Here is a 12,361-nt window from a genome sequence, read left to right as displayed (position 1 = left end):
CGTTTGATTTTTCGTGTTCTCATGTGCAAACCTGACACAAATTTCAATTAAGTTACTGGTGCTGGAGTATATCGTAAAAAAGATGCCGTAGATTGACGCTAAACCTTTATAACTTTCTAATGATATAACTTATTTTTATTAACTAATAAAGATAAGATATATCATTAGAATATTAATAATTTAGATAGTATCTCCTTTGGCTGCTAACATGGTCTAGCTAGGTTTCAGTAACCATGGCAGTGGGTGGCACCTCAGTTCCAACCACGCCCCGCCTCTTTGCCCATTTTCAGTTATCCGGGAGTGACGTGCGGTGACGCGCAGCTAAGATGGCAGCGGCCTCATTTTCGCTTCAAAACTGCTGTTCAGAACTCTATGGGTGACGTCACGGACACGGACACTACGTCCATATTTTGTTTTTACAGTCTATGGTTTAGACCAGCACTTCTCAAAGTCCGGATCCGGACCCGGAGGGGATTCAATCCGGACCCGCCTCCATTTCGTATTTCAACAGCAGTAATTGTGTGTAAGGGATTAAAAGTCTGGATTTCCTACTTTGATAAACGCATGTCAAAATCATTTGTTTAGTGTTTTATGTCTTTTTGGAGATGGTCCGAAATTAAAGCGAAGGTGATCCTCCGTGATTCAGTTGCCATGACATCCAGTGAGCATATAGGCTACTTTTGATTTCGCGAGTTGCGCGACGCGACACTTCACGCGCAGTAAGCGTTTAAATGGGTGTGGAGCAGTGGTTCTCAACCTGCGGCCCGTCACAAATGTAAATGCGGCCCGCGATATGCCGACCATAATAATAATAATAATAAAAAAAAAAAGTAGCATACAATTTATTTTTGTTTTAAAATTTAAATTAAAGTGAATTAAAAAAATATAAATGAGCTATAATGCTTTATTTGTCATATAAAATAATTTTGGTGAGCATTTATTATTTTCAGACATCAGGCAATGTAGGCTAATGACGCAATCACTCAGTTAACGAAACAAACACAAGTGTGCGCTTAGGAAGAGTTCAAACAGTAGCCATTAATTTTGTAAATTTAAGCCTCAAAATGGTCAAATTTGTTATTAAAGGAGAAAAACTAAATGTGGAAGATAAAATGAAGGAACACAAGCAAACAAGAAGAGTCGCAGCATCAGCAGTAAAGGTAAGAAGAATGGAAGAATCAGTTTGCTGTTAATGAGCGAGATGGGCAGCCTTCCTGTTTGCTCTGTAGTAAAGTAGCCTACTTGATAAGCAAAGCCTACAATTTCAAAAGAATGAACTGTGAATTCGATGTGTTTGATTGATGTATTTTAAATCAGTAAAAATAACCGCATCAGCGCACCCGCGGCTGGATGAGCCCAACTCGGCCGCGCGCTAGCGGATCCGATGCTGCGCGAGGGATTGCGACATGACAGAAAGCTTGATATCGTCAGAGATTGTAATTAGCCTACAGTGCACTCATTGTTGTTTGTAAAAAGAGCTGAGTAATATTTGCTTATTAAGGCGTTTATGTGATTGTTTGGTGACTATTGCGATGATATTGAAGAGTCATAAAGTCATACAGAATTAAATAGCAACTTAAAGTGATTGTATATAGCCTACAGTTTGTGTGTTCATTGAGCATTACTGATTATTATTGTAAAGCTAATGTCAGTAAGTTAGTTTTTATTTGTTATTTATTGTGTGCAACATCTAAGTATAATAATAGTATTATCTGCTAATACCATGACATTAAATCTGATTGGTTTGCATTGGTGACGTCATATGTAAATTATATGCGTGAGACTTGCACTTGGACCATTGTGCGGCCCACTGGGAAAAAAGTTTGAGAACCACTGGTTTAGACCCATGCAGTGGCGCAAAAATAGGGTATGTAGTACATGCAGTGCATAGGGGCACCGCACGGAGGGGGGCGCCATTGTGCCAAAACTTCTTTGAAAATCTTTTTGAATAAAACGTTTAAAATAATTTTTAAAAAATGATGTTTGTTGAAAAATAATGTTTGTTTAGCATTTTAAATTAGTAAAAAAATATATATTTTATTATATTAAGTGATACCAACCGCTCACCATTTCGTCAAGAGCCGTTGCTCTGTTACAGACAGTCACATGCCCAAAATGGACAGCGGAGGGAAGCGGTCTGGGGCGCAGAACAGAAAACGTAACAAAGAAAATGAAAAACAGTGTCTTAAAATGAGGACATCGATGTCCAAGAGGATAACAAGAAATTTGTAAGTGTAACCTATCATTATCACTGCAAGTCTTTGATGTCATACACTGCTCGGTCTGTGTGAAGCGCCGCTTCAAGTCTTTTATGAATGGTCCGCTGAATCACTTTTGTTACAGATTCAGAAATGAAACACTGCTGTGTATTGCATGGAGACGAACAGTTCTGCTTTGTCTTTATAGATTCATTGGCAAAATTGAACAAAACAGACAATATTTTGTCTAAAATAACACAATATAAACTTACTGAACTGTTGTATAAAATCAGTATTGCATTTGCACTCGACTCGTTATATTTGGGACAAAAACAGCACTCACTATCTTGAGTTTTATGGACATTCTAACTGCATTAAGCTCTATCTCGTAGTGAGTTGTTGCCCTGCATTATATTCCTCTTCAGGCAACGGAATGTAATGTCAAATGACATACTGTAGGTTTGGGGTGGGGCAAGCGCATTAAAAAATGTAATTTTAAATCAACAGTAAAATGCAGGAAGTTTCCTGTGAGGGTTAGGGGATATAGTAGCGGCAAGAAAATTGAAAAATGTGAGAAAATCCTCTGCAATAATTGATCATATCTTCAATTGCTCAATGTCATATTCAACAAAGTCACAAGTAGACAAACACAATGTAGTTAACATAATAACTTACAAAAATATAATCATGTCACAGTGTTTTGAAAAAAGTAAGTGAAAAGTTCAGAGTGGGCAGTTTAACTGCTCAAGACAAACAAGACTGTTCAATAAAGGCATTAAAGAAAATTATTGTTTGTGTTGTAGTGTGTCACATTGTGTTTCGTCTATACTTGTGACTTTGATGAAGATCAGATGACAATTTTATGACAAATTAATGCAGAAAACCAACCAAGTCAAAAATTCAATTCAATTCAATTCACATTTATTTATTGTTTTTACAATACATATTGTTTCAAAGCAGCTTTACAGAGAATGCAAGTCAACATTACAATTTAGAGAATGCAATTAGCTAATAATGTAATAATTTAGGCAATTAATTTACAATCACTGTTAGCAGTTTAAAAACATTCACAAAGGTTCACATATATTGTCTTGCCACTGTACTACAGAATATATTATGTATGTGTGTGTGTGTATGCTAGTGTCTGGTAATTTTAATTAATGAATTAATATTAATAAGTGATAAAATTAATATATACGACTACATATCTTTGTTTTTGTTTTGTTTGGATTTTTGAACTTTTTGTGCCCCCTCACCATACCTTGAGCATTCTACATTGCAACAAGATAGGCATCACATACAACTAACAGTTCAGTTGTACAACGACTAAAAGCATTGGATGGGAGGACTAAGATCCTATTGCTCACTCAGTCTTCCTTAGTTAAGTGCTGAATATCCCCCCCACAAGGCGGTGGCATATTTCCCTCCGCCACATTATTATTATGCAGTATTTCTTTTTCTACCACGGTGAAAATTAAGATGTTGATATTTATCCAACTGAATATCCATCCGTTTGAAAAGAAATATCTCTGAATCAACCTGAAATTTTTAACTGAGATATAGATTATATATATATATATATATATATATAGATATATAAAAAATAATTCCTCACACAGGCTGCTATCCATTTGCATGCTTTATTGTACAAGAGCGCAGTCAAACAGGCAAGGTCTTACAGGGGCAAATAGGAACAGCAAAGGACAGGCAGAATCGTGGTCAGAATACAGGCAGAGGTCAGGACAGGCAGATATCACTCACAGAACAGCAGACAAAGCACAGGTTGGGGTAGGTGGCAGAGAATCGTAAACGGTAGACAGCAGGTTCAGCAACAGACAATCAGGATAATAACGCTCAGAAATGTACACCGTGGCAATACTAGACTTTGTGAAGATGAGAAGTGCATGAAAGTCTTTTATAGTCCGGGTGATTGGCAACAGCTGGAGAGGTGATTGGTCAAAGGTATGGGCTTCTGGGAAATGTAGTGTATATATGTGTGTGTGTGTGTGTGTGTGTGTGTGTGTGTGTGTGTGTGTGTTAGTATTTGGGAGAGGGCTCCCTCCGATGGTCAGAGGAGGGAATTGCGGAGTTCGTTTCTGTGACATATATGTATGTCACTGTAAAGTGATACCGATATATATATATATATATATATATATATATATATATATATATATATATATATATATATATATATATATATATATATATAGAAACCCGCAACAAACGCACAGGACAATCTCATGCACTAAAAATGTCTGAAACTGTCGGCAGCGGTGTTTAGTTCAAACCAGAGTCGGACAATTATGTCAGAGCCAGAGAATATATGCTGCATGGAGATAAAACAGGTATAGTTTAGTTTAATTATGGATATAACTTATGTTCTCATCTTGCTTTTATCCACTATTAGTACAAGCCTGTTGTACCGTCCGAATGATGGCCAAAACTTTACTGATGAGTTTTTAAGTTTATTGTACTTCACACAAAAGATAAATCATCTGTTCCCTTTCGAAGGGAACTTCAACTCTGCGTTCAATCACGCTTTGGGGAACATCACATGTGAGCTGATGTCTGAAAGCCAAATATCAAAAAACTCCAATCATATTGGCCAATGACAGCCTATGACATCATCATAGCACGACCTGGAAGTATATAAGGAGCACCTAGAGAACCAGTCAGTATCTTTTCGTCTTTCGGAACTGTTCTGTCTGATTGCGATTGTATCGACTCCGGTAAGGGAATCTTATTATGCCTTACAAACGTTCAAGAGAGTGTGTTCATTCGTGTCCCAGGTTTTGACCCTTGATATACACATTTCTGGGCATTTTCTGTCTGGGAGAGGAGTGCGCATAGACAGTGCTTGAGGGCGCTGTCTGTGTGTTTTCTGTTATTTACTGTGAGGCGAAACGGTGGCTGCAATCATAGGGCTCACAGGTGAGCTCGTTGGGAAGTTTGAGAGAGTTGTATTCTCTCTCAACTCCCCCGGGGCTGACGAGGATGAGTTGATGACGATGACGATGACGATGACGTCCGTGTTTGATGTCATCGCGTCCGGCAGCGAGCGCTCTTCTGGCTGCTGTGTATGTAGAGCTGCTGGAGTTTTCGGGACACGCTTCTGGCAGGCTGCGGCTGCCGTGAGGACACGTTAAGAAAGCTCGACAAACGGTTCCTTTCTGTCCATGAATGCTGCGGCTCCCATAACTTTCTATTCCTTTCTGATCTCCGCGTTTGAGATCGGGAGGGCATGGGAAAAACTCCTAGCCACTCAGATTTGTATCTGAGCCAGACAGACGGGAGGAGGAAGAAGCGAGAGTGAGGTGGGTGATCGATTGTAAACACCGTTGCATCTGTAATCGATCCCCCAGTCACATAAGGGCGATTTTTATCTACCCTCTCCTCTTCTTCTTTCACCTCCTGTATATATTTTATAAAAAGTAAGGGGTTTTGGGCAAACTGAGGTTGATAGGTTGGTTAGAACGATATATTGTGCAGGCCACAAAATGGCCGCCTCTTAGCCATCTATTGTTTGGCTTCTCATCTGCTGTTTTCTAGGGTAGTTTGAGTTGGCACTCGTCACTTCACTTAGTATGTATGTTTAGGTCGGCCTTAATCGGCCGCCTGACATTGTTTGCTTATGAGCTTCACTTTCTTTCTCTTATCCATGAGATTTGGAGGTGAAACCCAGGCTTCACTAGGCTTGTGGCCCTGTAAGAAGGCCCGTAGCTTAGCAGCCAGGCTAGAGCTAGGTTAGGTGTGTTATAGTAACCCTATGTATACTATACCTTGTCAGGTGGTATAGTTCCTAGTTCTGGCCTCCTCCCGAGGGAGTTGTTAGGCTGTAAGCCCATTGTCCCCTTGTTATGTAGGTGCAATTGGTGAGTTTAACAGCTAGGTTATAGACTGTTTTAGACTGATGCTGTTATCTCTGGTGGTAGGCCCTTATCTTTGCGTAGATAAGTTATGCAGGTGTATGCTAGGCCCCACTTTCTAGAACTTTTCATGCTATGAAAAATGTTTTTTTTCCTCTGAGCGACTTGATTTCTTAAATCAAGTTTGAGTTGATGGTGCTAGATTTTAGCCTTCGTCCTCTACGACTTAGTACAGATTTGAGAATCTGTGTGGAGAAAATGGTTTTCCTCATTGGAAACAGCATGTATGTCAAAGCATCACATTTGCTTTGAGTTCTAGACTTTTGCCCTACATTATATGTGAGCTTACTTATGCTGCCACAGGTTAGCACCTGTTCTCATAATAGCAGGCTCTTTGATGTTAGCCTCTATTGGAGAGATTGGTGACTATTATATTCCCCAGTTGAGGTTTATTTGTGTCACTGAGTGCATCACCTGTTGGATTGCATACTCAGGGTAGTATAGTACTTTTTGAGAAAAGCTAGTTTGTATTCGCTCCCTTTTGTGATCGTGTTAACAGCTATATTGCATATAACTTTGATTGTATGTTCTTATGGTTAATTAGCCTCCTTATAGTTAGCAATTGTATTTCTAATAAGTGCTGTTAGCTAATCATAGTTTGCTCACATAGTTTACACTGCCACAGGCTTTTTGCTATGTGTCCGTTTGAGGTAGTAGGCCATATAGGCCTCCCTTAGACCATGTTGGCATTGTTTGGTTCCCTTTGGTCATATTTGATTTAGGGTACATTGCCTGTTGGAGTATGTAGCCTAGCTCAGGTTGCAGTTAGCTTCCCACAGCTATTGTTGGGTTAGAGCTGGTCCCCTGTAGCTTGGTTCCCTTTATTTCACGAGCTGAACCCACGTGTCATTGGAACAGTAGGCCCCAACAGGCCTCCTTTCTAGTTTGAATGTTGGCACAGTTTGTGTTTTATTCTGCAAACAGGCTGAATGCCACTTGTTGCTGAGATTGTAGGCCCCACAAGGCCTCCTTTTTTAGCTGACTTGTTGAATGCTTGTGAATCCAATACCACCATCGGCCACGCCCCACCTCTGTTGAGTAGGCCTTAAGCAGGCCTCTCGTGGAGTATGTGACGTAATATGCATTTCCTTTTAGAAACTAAATCGCTGAACGCATGGCCTGATGGTTGGTATGGTTATGGTCGCCACTAGCTTATGCCACGTGTTTACTAGGGTAGGCCCTATGGGTAAAAAGAGTAAAAAAGAGAGTAAAAGGTGATTTTTCCGAGTACACTTCTGAGTGGCTGACCTCTCAGGGGTGGGTTTTTGTGGTGAAACCTTACTGAGGTTTGGTTTTAACTACATCAGCCTCCTTGAGTCTGGGTTTCTACTCTAGTTGAGCTAAGTAGCTACCTATTATCTAGGTTGGTTCTACTTTTGCTCCTAGAACCCAAATGGCCACTAGACTAATGGCGTATGTCTTAAAGGTTTTTAGGCCCACTAGGCCGCCTTTTTTGAACATACTAGCGCATGTTGTAGTGTAATCTTCTTACTAGAGGGTTATCAGTATCCTACTGAATACACTTCTGGTTGGCCAGGGCCCCAGGTGATAATTTAACCTCCTTATGGTTTGGTTATTTGTCCTTCCTGGTGCTTTAAACACTGCCACGAGCTGATGCCACGTGTCTGCTGAGGTCAAAGGCCTGTCCAAGGCCTTCCTTAGTGCTTGCCGGTGTACGTTGTACTCCTCTTGCTTTAAAGAGTAAAAAGGTTCTTTTACCGAGTACACTGCTCGTTGGATTGTGTTAGGTAGATTGTCATGTAGGTACTTTACAGTTTAACTACTGTTACTAAATCATATGTCCTGCTCCCAGCAAGACAGGTGTTCTAGTACTCTAGCTTATGTGAGTCTTACTCCACATATAGCTACTATCATGATGTAGGCCCTTTCTGGCCTCCATGATTATGTGCCCACAGTATGGTCTACCTGTTAGGTTGAGCTTTGTACTTCCCTGCTAGGGTTGTCTGTGTAATAGCGCTTAGCTCCCTAAGCTGATCATGGGTTGTAGGCCTCCATGAGGCCTCCTCCTGAGGTTCAGCCCTAGGCTGGTTTGTGCTCCCCTGTATCAGGGTTTCTAGCGCACAACCTCCTCAGTGCTAATAATTAAAGCGCTGAGTAGATCCTAGGATGAGCGGGTTATACTCCCCTCAATACGAGGGTTTATAGCACTCAGCTGAGTTCTGCTCTCCAGGATGCTCCTCTCTACGTGGCCACTAGACTAATGCTGTATTTTACAGGTATTAGGCCCTCTGGGCTACCTTTTGAACATACTGGTGTATGTAATAGTGTACTCCTCTCGCTGAGAGAGTTACAAGTGTTTTATTGAGTACATTTCTGGTTGGCCAGGGCCCCAGGTGATAATTTAACCTCCTTATGGTTCGGTTATTTGTCCTTCCTGGTGCTGGAAACACTGCCACGAGCTGACGTCACGTGTCTGCTGAGGTCATAGGATTGTCTTTGGGGCCTTCCTTAGCGTGTGATGGCATATGTTGTACTCCTCTTGCTTTAAAGAGTAAAAAGGGGTTCCTTTTACCGAGTGCACTGCTTGTTGGATTGTGTTAGGTGGACTGTTATGTGGGCACTTCACAGTCTCATTTTTGCTGTATACTGAAGTCATGTTTCTTGCTTCCAGCAAGATAGGTGTTCAAGATGGCCTTCGCAGGCCACCATTGAATGTCCTACTGTTGTGACAAAGTACTCTAGCTTATGTGAGTCTTACTCCACATATAACTACTATCATGATATAGGCCCTTTCTGGCCTCCATGGTTATGTGCCCACAGTATGGTTTACCTGTTAGGTCAAGCTTTGTACTTCCCTGTTAGGGTTGTCTGTGTAATAGTGCTTAGCTCCCTAAGCTGATCATTAGGTGAAGGCTTCCATGAGGCCTCCCATTGAGGATCAGCCCCAGGCTGGTTTGTTTAGGTCGTACCTTTCAGACCGTCACAATTTTGTTTATATAAACGGGGGAAAATCTAAGATCACGATAGTAAACTATGGAGTGCCGCAAGGATCAGTGTTAGGCCCTCTGCTATTTTCAATATACATGCTGCCACTCTGCAATATTATAAGAAAACATGGAATTAGTTTCCACTGCTATGCCGATGATACTCAGTTATATATTTCAACACAACCAGATGAAATCTCTAAATTATCCAATCTGACAGAGTGTGTTAAAGAAGTAAAACATTGGATGACTAGTAATTTTCTTCTATTAAATTCAGATAAGACTGAAGTATTACTTATTGGACCAAAAACCTGTACACAGAATCTCTCAGACTACAATCTGCATTTAGAAGGATGTACTGTTACTCCATCCTCGACAGTTAAAGACCTGGGTGTTATATTAGACAGCAACTTGTCCTTTGAAAATCATATTTCATATGTTACAAAAACAGCCTTCTTCCACCTCAGAAACATTGCTAAAATACGGAATATGTTATCTATTTCTGATGCAGAAAAGTTAGTTCATGCTTTCATGACGCCTCGACTAGATTACTGTAATGCATTATTAGCTGGTTGTCCTGCTTCCTCAATAAACAAGCTACAATTAGTACAAAATGCAGCTGCTAGAGTTCTTACCAAGTCAAGAAAATATGATCATATAACACCAATCTTATCATCTCTACACTGGTTACCCATTAAATTCGTATCGATTATAAAGTATTGCTAATGACCTATAAGGCTCTAAATGGTTTAGCTCCTGTGTACTTAACCGATCTTCTATCGCCATACAATCCTTCACGCTCCTTAAGATCACAAAACTCTGGACTTCTGGTTGTACCTAGGATATCTAAGTCCACTAAAGGAGGGAGAGCGTTTTCACATTTGGCTCCGAAACTCTGGAATAGCCTTCCTGATAATGTTCAGGGCTCAGAATCGCTCACCCAGTTTAAATCTAGATTAAAGACGCATCTCTTTAGCCAAGCGTTCACATAATGCATCTCATATCAGATCAATTGCACATGACTATCCTTGCTTAATGTTATGAACAGCAGCTACGCTAATTATTCTCCATTTGCTTTTCTGTTTTACCTCGGGACATCAGCTTCAGTTTGGATCCAGCCTCTTAAGAAGACCTCAGATGACCAACACCTGTGAAGAGACGGCGCCAACTCCTGCGAGGACTTCAGAAGACGCAATCATCTGGATCAACATGCACATTGCACAATTTCTATATCCTAGTTATTGTTAATGTAATTCATTTTTCAGGAGCTCATTGCTTCTACGTTCAATTAAACTGCTAACAGTGATTGTAAAATGAATTGCCTAAATTACTACATTATTTGCTATCTGCATTCTTTAAATTGTGATGTTGACATGCATTCTCTGTAAAGCTGCTTTGAAATGATATGTATCTTGAAAAGCGCTATACAAATAAATGTGAATTGAATTGAATTCAAATAATCAAGCACTGAGTAGATCCTAGGATGAGCGGATTTTACTCCCCTCAATACGAGGGTTCATAGCACTCAGCTGAGTTCTGCTGTCCAGGATGCCCGTCTCTATGCGTGGGTTTGAGCTGCTTACTGCCCTTCTTGCAGTAGCTCTTACCTGCTCTCTTCTCTGAAGAATGAGTTATGGAGATTCTGTATTCAGACAGGGTTGGCCTTGGTAGGCTTTCTACGGGAGGCCTCTTTGAGGCTCAGCTTGGGTTGTTGGCCGTAGGGAATGCGGTCACTGACACTGACTGCCTGGTGTGACCTGAGGGTGAGTTGCTATCTGGCGTTTCATTCGAAACTGCTTGACGTTTGTCTAGCCATCTTTTGGCATGCACTCTCCTTAAGCATGGCGGCGTGGGTATATCGTTCCCCATAGCATGATTGAACGCAGAGTTGAAGTTCCCTTCGAAAGGGAACGTCTCAGGTTACGTATGTAACCACAGATCCCTGAGAACCGGAAACGAGACTCTGCATTGCCCTGCCATGCTTCGGGGCTGCCTGCTGAACAGTCCCTCAAGACGATAAGGTAATGACTGTTTCTCTAGGCGCTCCTTATATACTTCCGGGTCGCGCTATGATGATGTCATAAGCCAGTGGTTCTCTTTTTTTGGCCAGCGCCCCCAATCCATTATCCAGGTCCCTTACCACCCACCCCCACCCCTACCCCACACACACACAAAAAAGGGATAAATGTCTTATTGAAAGTATGTTGATTATTATTCGCAATGTATAGTTTTATTATTATTAATAATAATATGTTGTATTCACATCTGTGGTTTTTTATTATTATTATTATTATTAATCCGTAATTTTTTTGTATTTAACATCTACAAAATTTATATAATGAGTACATCATGAATCCATTTTCCAAACCATGTTTTTGTCTTATCCTGAATCACTACAGTACACCTATAATAAGTGTTTATATTGGGACTATTTCAGACTGGTTTGAGTCAGCACCGCAGCGGAGCAGGCTACAGTACCTGCACAGTACCAAGATGCCTGCAATTTTGTTTATTTACCGCTAGAGCTCCAAAAGTTACAGACTTCAGCTTTCATATATAATTAAAAAGCATGTCACTGAAAGCCAAATAGCAGATTTGATTTGACTGAACAGTGGCAGCCCTTAATTTGTGCCGGAACAAGCCGGATCCAGAACCTCTGAAATCTGATCCGGCACCTCATTTGGGAGATCCACCTCTATAACACCAAAAGTGGTCCATGTCGTGTTTTGTGTTTTCCGACACATAAGCAACATATAAAGCAGTGGCTGTCAAACTTTTTTTAAAGAGTTTTTTTTTTTTTTTAATTGAGGCGACCAAACCAAGTCAGGCCAAGCATAAGAATACTAAAATATATAATATACATATACAAAACAAGAATAAAAATGTACCGTAATTCCTCAAATAAAAACCGGGGCCTTTATTTACCTGAACTGCAGAAGGTAACAGGCTTTTATTTGTAATAAAAGCCTGGCTTTATTAGGCTTTATAAGGCTTTTATTTCTAATTCCATCTGTTTGATAAATAATTGTTTTAAATAAACCGTTTTAAATTAAAAGCGATAGCGTTCCAGTGGACAGAGATCATTAATTTAAGAAATATTTGCAAAAATATCACCATATACAACAACAGCCAGAAGGGCGACAAAGCAATTTGGGTCAGAATTACGGAAATCAAACACCACCATTGTGTCAGTTTGAACCCTGTAAATGTACAGAGTGTTTATTTCAAATACAGGTGCTAACGTACAGTATTGCTGGTAGATCACAATAAAGAGCATACGGTAGCTATG

This window comes from Megalobrama amblycephala, linkage group LG19 (assembly GCF_018812025.1).
Source record: "Megalobrama amblycephala isolate DHTTF-2021 linkage group LG19, ASM1881202v1, whole genome shotgun sequence".
Lineage (NCBI taxonomy): Eukaryota > Metazoa > Chordata > Actinopteri > Cypriniformes > Xenocyprididae > Megalobrama > Megalobrama amblycephala.
This window is presented reverse-complemented; position numbering follows the sequence as displayed.